The sequence below is a fragment of the Notothenia coriiceps genome, unplaced genomic scaffold, assembly GCF_000735185.1.
Source record: "Notothenia coriiceps isolate Sejong01 unplaced genomic scaffold, NC01 NC01_scaffold00013807, whole genome shotgun sequence".
NCBI classification, from domain to species: Eukaryota; Metazoa; Chordata; class Actinopteri; order Perciformes; family Nototheniidae; genus Notothenia; species Notothenia coriiceps.
This window is the reverse complement of record NW_011346508.1, coordinates 1-6,887: the sequence shown is the minus strand read 5'-3', so window position 1 is coordinate 6,887 and position 6,887 is coordinate 1. Positions and strand designations below refer to the sequence as shown.

Below are 6,887 nucleotides of genomic sequence, written 5' to 3'. Positions count from 1 at the left end.
CGCAGCTCACAGCCAAAGGGCGAGTGAGCATGGGAGCGAGGGAGGGTGCACCAGTACCGGTGCTGTTTAGATAGTTAACTTTAGTCTAAGTTATCTCAGTGGGTCTCAAACACATATTTCCAAGGCACTCCTTTATAATTATTGGGATAAACAGGTTTGAAATCATTCCAATGTATACAATAGGACAGTAAACCAAAAATATTGTTTAAAACTGGAGAGATAAAATCTCGCCTCGGGCAGCAAATTGTCTAGAGCCGGCCCTGATTGGAACAGTACTTTGGCGGCACTCGATGACTTAGTATGCTTGAAATAGTGGCTCTGGAGCAGTTTTACTCGCGATTGAGAAACACCCACAAACTCCCAACCAGGCTGCGGGTTTGTGTGTGTTCGGGCTGGTTTTGCTGTGCCTCGCTGTCTCGCAGACGGCCACTGGGCTCATAGGGAGGGGGGCAGGAGCTCCAACAAGCCGTTTAGGACAGAGAGTGAATATACATACTATACAGACAGAGATGCTGTATGAGAAACCAATGTGATTTTGGGAAATTGCACAATAAAAATCTATTCTAGTAGACCTCAACAATGGAATTATGGCCATGACATGGGAACTTTACATTTGTCTGTGTCATTAGCAGTCTGGAGCTGCTACCTCCGCGACCCGACCACAGATAAGCGGGGAGAAGACGGATGGATAGATTAGCAGGCTTTGGCCAGGGGTGTAGCATTTCGAAATTGGGGCCCCAGTCATAGTCAGGTAGACTACATTCAAACAATTGTGTGTATATAATCTATAAAGATGAATAAACGAAGATGAAAATTCATAAATGTTCGTGTCACCACAGTGTTGATGTGTACTATGAAAACAGTGATATCCAGGTTAGGGCTGCTTTGAAATCATAAATGTCCTTTCTGATCATTCAATGTAGGTATTTTTAGATAATGTTTAAAAGGAATAATTGATGTATTTTATCATTTTAATTTGCCTATAGGTTTTCTGGTAGGTTTAAGAGCTAAAAAACTTCTGAAAATGTATTTAAGGTCAAATGTAGGCGCATTTATAAATTATGCATTTGATATGGTGCTTATTAACTCTATAGTCACCTTAATTCATACCTGATCTTTTTTTTTCTTCTTTTTTTTTTATAGTCTTAATATTTCAACATTGGAAGACAAAAACAATTATACAAATGATTCATCAACACATAACCATGTTTATAAATAGGTTGCAACATAGCTTCTCTCACTGCTGCCCCTCATCATATGGTTGAACGGGCACTGGTGCTGTTTGTGCAGTATATAAAACATTGTCTCCCTCTAGTGTCGAAAAATAAGTACTGCAAGACAAATTGAGAAATGTATTAATTTAAGGTTTTGTATACAGTCATATTTTAAAAAACAGAAAGATACAAACTCGCCCATAGGAACATAAGTGGGTTATCAAAGTACAAAATATGCAAAATAAAAATGTATAAAATAATATAAAATAGCTTTAGGAAGCCAGTAACAATAACATCTGACAACAAGCAAACAAATGTATATACAGTTCCCACATAGACAAGCTCAAAATCCAGAACTGCTGCTTCCCGAATCAGCCACCTGTCCTTTAGGGAGTGAGAAAAACTTGATTTGCATTGGTAGACACTGCCATCCTTTTTCTCACTAGCGGGAACTTGGATGAGATCTACACATCTTTCTCTTCCTGCTTAAACCTAAAATGAAAAATTGCAGGTACAAAAAAAATAATAAAAGAGTTAAACCGGTACTGCAGAAACCCAAAGGAAATTGCATTGTGCATTGGTTGGCTGTAAGACAATTGTTCTTACTCAGATCAAACCATGTTAGAATTTTGTTTAGGTAATACCTTGTATTGGCTTTGTCACTGTTGGCTTCTCTGACCATTTGTAACCTTTACAATCGTAGTTATCTATAGTAGGAATAATGATTAGGAACACACATTCTTATTAGACACATACAAAATACATTTCACTACTATCAGACTATTTGAAGAACAATCAAAAAAAAAAGTGCACTTCAAAAGAACACACCTTGTTCCTTTGGGGTATCCCGGATCCTAGCTTTTGTCAACTGTACTGCATCAAACTTGGTCCTTTTCATAAGGGGGGTTGCAGACTTGGAGTTTTGCCTCTGTATGGGTGCCCTGTTATGTCGACTAGGCAAAGTCCCGGTTGTCACGTCATCCTCCATTCCCAGGGTGGATTTTGTCTTTTTTAGTTTCTTACCCAACTCGTTTCCAATTGGGATAAAGAGCTCCATTTCTTTTGTCAACCGTTTCCTTGCTGATGTTTCCATTGTTGCAGAAGTTGGTGAAGGGCATTTTGTGGGATTGACAGGATGGTTCATCGTTGACCTTTCATCACAAGAGACAGAGCACCGTAGTCTTAACGTAGACAAATTATGTCTGGGAGTATATATGGTCTGTTTGGAAGCAGGATGATTAGAGGACGCCGGTGTTTCTCCAGATGGAGATAAATCTCTCGAGCCGGCTGAGCTTCGTCTGGCTTTAGAATGTTTTTCACTGACCGAGGTGGATGTGCATTTCTGGCCCGGTAAGGAATGTTGTCTTGAAAATAATGTGTTTTTTTTATCATTGACCTGAACGCTATGCTTTGTTGTATGTGGTCCATCGTTTGCACGTTTTGGTTTGGGCAAATCCAATGTATTTTTATCGACAGAGTCAGTCTTTTTACTGGATGCTGTGGAGGACTTTGGATTGCAATCTTTAACCTGTCGGTCGTTGTTAGATGCTTTAAAGAGTTTATGATGTTGATTAGGCTTTTCAACAACTGAGCGAGGAATCACAGATTTTGAACCTGAAGTTGAGTTGGCCTTCTTGTTCAAAGACTGGGGTTGCTTATCTTTTGGATCCTTGGAAGACAAACTGTTATTTTTTGACTTTTCATTAGCAGCTCCACAAAGACTGTCCACAGTTTCATCATCACTTTCCTCTGATTCTGATGAGACTATTCTTTTAGACTTTACCCTGCGTTTTTGATAATGTCTTTTCTTTATCACATCAGAATCATGTCCGTTTGTCTTCTGTGGTGCATCATGAAGCATTGACTGGTTCAGTGACTGCGATAAGTCTGCAGAAGACTGTCTGACTTCTTGAAGAATGTCTTTAGCAGAACCATTACCACTTTTCACAGTTAAAGGGGACTGTATTTTCTGTTCAACACATCGGCGATCGCTGTCGTCCGACCCTGAACAGATGAATGTATTTTCGTCCTCTGTGTCAGAATCAATGACTATTACACTCTCGGTGGAGCCACCCAGCTGCCCATTCATTTCTTCACTGTGCAACAGGTCAGAGCATGCATTCTGCATCCCTTCTTCGAACGGTGCATCATGGCATTTAGATTGGCGTGTTGGCGAGTCTGCAGATAACCGTCGTTTTTTTGTAGAGTTTTCTTCTGAAGTTTCACATTGACTGCCTTCAGTTTCGGATGAATGTGTCTTTGGGTGACTACATGTGGAACTGTCGCTGTCCTCTGAGCTGGAAGCGAAAAGTTTCTTCCTTTTTGGCTTCTTTTGCTCAACATCATCTTCAGAGTCAGATTGAATTATTATTATTTCTTTTTTATTCGAAATACCCTTTACAAACAAACTCCTGGACAGTGGTAACTGTTTTTTATCTGAATCGAATGGGTAATCACAACTGTCGTCAGTTTCACAGCTGTCTGAAGACTGTCTCCTGTTATGAGGTGTATGACACCAACCTTCTCCCTCAGAGTCAATTTCAAATGCAGGTGTGCCAACCAATTTCACCTGTATTTTCTTAGAATTCACATCTTTTAAAAAGCTTTCAATTGTGTCAAACTTTTTCATTTGTCTAGAACCACAAGCTAGTACTGATTTTGGATAGTGGTTTGGATTTGGATCACACTGTCTTTCTTGGTCTTCTGTTTCTCCACCATCTAGCCCATCTTTTTCTTGGCTCTCTTGATCTTGATCTTCAAATGTAACGTCGGAAATAGTTATAGGTATGAATAACATATCATCATCATCCTCATAATCACCCTCATAATCATCAGTATCTTCATCTTTCAATCCAGCGCCTCCATTTTCAAATGATGACTGCTTATCGTTGGGATCTGGTGTAGTTGAAGAGGTCTCTGCAGTCATATCGTCAATGTGGGGACTTTCATCTTTCATAACGTCTTCAGAAGCTGTAGGAAAGTAATCAACTTTGTTTTCTGAAAGGGCTATGCTTGAATCAGTTTGTGAGCGCGTAGAACCTGCATCCTTTCTTGGACCTTCATAACTTGTTTGGCTGCTATGCCCTTCACTTTGGTTTGTAGGAATTGACCATACATTATGAATTTTAAGTGCATCAACAGCTGAATATAGCGTGGTGCATTGTTGATTTTCAATGAGTGATGCTTGTCCAAAAGCTTTGTTTTCAGATAGCACTGAAGTTAGCTTGATTTGAGGATCCCCTGAGACGTCGTTCATATCGCGCAGACTGTCCAACCCAACTGCCTCCACTGGTTTTAGAGCCACTTTGCCGGTCTCCCTCTCCATGGTGTGTTTGGGAGCCCTAGAAACATCAGGCAGTTGGCTTTTGTCTCCAAAATTTGTTTTAATATTTAACGAAAAGGACTTCTGTTTTTCTGACGGGCTACCGTTGAAAATCAAACTGGATTGCTTCTCAGTCATTTCTTCACAGGTCATTTCAGGCACTGCTGCGGCTACCACTGGCCTTCCATCTTCTTCCCTTGTGCAAGGGGCAGGAACCTTCTTCATTTTTCGTGGATGTTCTGTGGATGCAAAGAGATGAATGTTATCTTTACTCCCATTCCAATATTGTCGCAGTATGACCTTCTCCAGCTCTGCAATGTTCTCTAAATTCTCCAGACAAGCAATGAGCTCCTTCAGTGAGTGTTCATGCCATCCTGTAAATACATTTCATACCATCTGCTATGAAAACTTTTATAATAATTGCTACCAATTTTTTTTATATCCTCAGCCATCTGAATAAACAAGTTCGTTATTGCCGTGTGCAGGTATATATATGTCCAAGGGTTTTCTTTTACTGACAAATCTAAATATATCGATGAACTCTTCTCAACAGATTCTTTAGGAGCATGTTTTGAGTTTGACAGCAGGGAATAGTGTACCTTTTGAATGTTTCTCTGACGCAGATGCAGAGCAATCGTCGATCCCTTTAGACTTGGGCCTTAACACAGCAAATGCTTTGCTGCCCTTTGAATTGTCCTCTTCAAGTGCTGGTCCAACTGCTGCAGTGCACTCCTCATTTACAGCGTTGCTGAGAGTTTGCCTCCCCATGTCTTCACCGTCAGAGGTTTTGGGGAGATGGGAAAAACAGTCAACCTTTGGTGAGATGTGGTCAGACTGCAGTGGAGAGTCCCTGTTGCACAGCTTTTTGGAAGGTACATGTGTTGATATAGTCCGAAAATATGCGACGCGTTTTGCAACATAGTCATGTATTTCTTCATCTGTAGGTGGTTCCAATTCTTCAACTGGCAAGACTTTGTCTCTGCTTACAGAGCGAGAGCAGTCCTGCTGCTGATAGGAAGTGTTATAAACAGATTTAGCAATATTCCCCAAATAACCAGAGACATGTGTTGATGAAAAAAGATTACCATTTTCCTCTCGGCTTATTTGGATGCGACTGCCCTGAGAGTAACATGCACTATCCCCAGGTATAAGGGGCTGGAATTCACAGTCTAGTATGCTTGACTGTGACTTTGGATGGCGGTGGAGTCTCTTAAAATGTTGTTTGGAATGTGCATAGCCTTGCTGCAACTGAGCTGAGCCATGAGCTACTCTAAGCTCTCCAGGAAGTTGAATGGCTATCATGTTGTTTTTTATTCCATTTTCAGGGGGAACCACTGATACAGGTGTGCCTTTAATGTCATGAGGGGACAGGAGAGTGCCAACATAACTAGAGTGTTGAAACTTAGAACAGTCCCCTCCTTGGATGTGGTGATATCCAGATCTCATTGCATGTAGAGAAGTCTTTCAAGTGAGGACTTCAGTCACCTCTGAGGTCTAGGAAACAAAAGAAAGGAAAATTAATGGTTGACATTCACAACAATATAAACTTTTACGAAACACAATTAAACATTTTTCCGATTTAATTCAATTTCCTGCCTTTCTACGAATATAATAGGGACTATGGTGTTAAAAAATCCCAAAAAAATGTGTAGTGTAGGGTTGGGAGGGTTACTTTGTCAATTTAATCAGTTACCGATTACTGAATACAGTAAAACTCCTGTCTCCTGTACACCAAGACACCTGGTGTACAGGTGACACAAAAAGCAAAAGGAAACTGAATGTGTTTTTACTGTTTTAATGGCTTATCAAGAGCAAAACTGAAAGATAACATCTGAAACGATGTAACGACATAATACACTTTTTGGGGATGCAGCTTGGGATGTGAGGAGTGAGGGACACGGCTTAGAACGGGCGTGTCGCCTTCTGTCCTTCCAGTGTTGGCAGGACATGAATTAAAATGTCGAACTCGGACTTCATTTTAAGGACATTTCGGCCAGGGGTGTAGAGCTATATTTGTTTAAGCCTATTGTATGATAACTGTGTGATTACCATTTCTTTTCAAATGCATATATGCCACCCATTTACACCGCTCTTCCCGTCAATAATTGGAATTTGAATAAAACGTAGTTTTAGCTTCTTGATCTCACGGAGAACAGTGTCCCACTTCATTGTAGGATTTCTGCCTTGTCTCCACTTTATAAATAAGTAATTAGATAGGCTACCTTACCATTACTGCGCTCATAAAGAATGATAAGAATAATGCCGGCGTGATCAGATCACATGACCTGTTTAAGCCGGTGCCGCATAAAAACAACAGTCCGCACAAGTACTGGCTTGAAACTATATGCCAG

General features: G+C 40.5%; 1 long non-coding RNA gene across 1 annotated transcript; it reads right to left on the bottom strand.

Annotated features, from left to right (window-relative positions):
• Positions 1-1,188: 1,188 nt before the first annotated feature.
• On the bottom strand, positions 1,189-6,027 carry LOC104948145 (uncharacterized). Its single transcript, XR_798639.1, has 4 exons — positions 5,136-6,027; positions 2,043-4,775; positions 1,859-1,921; positions 1,189-1,706 (listed from the first exon to the last, which is right to left on the bottom strand). It is a non-coding gene; the product is annotated as an uncharacterized lncRNA (long non-coding RNA).
• Positions 6,028-6,887: the final 860 nt, after the last annotated feature.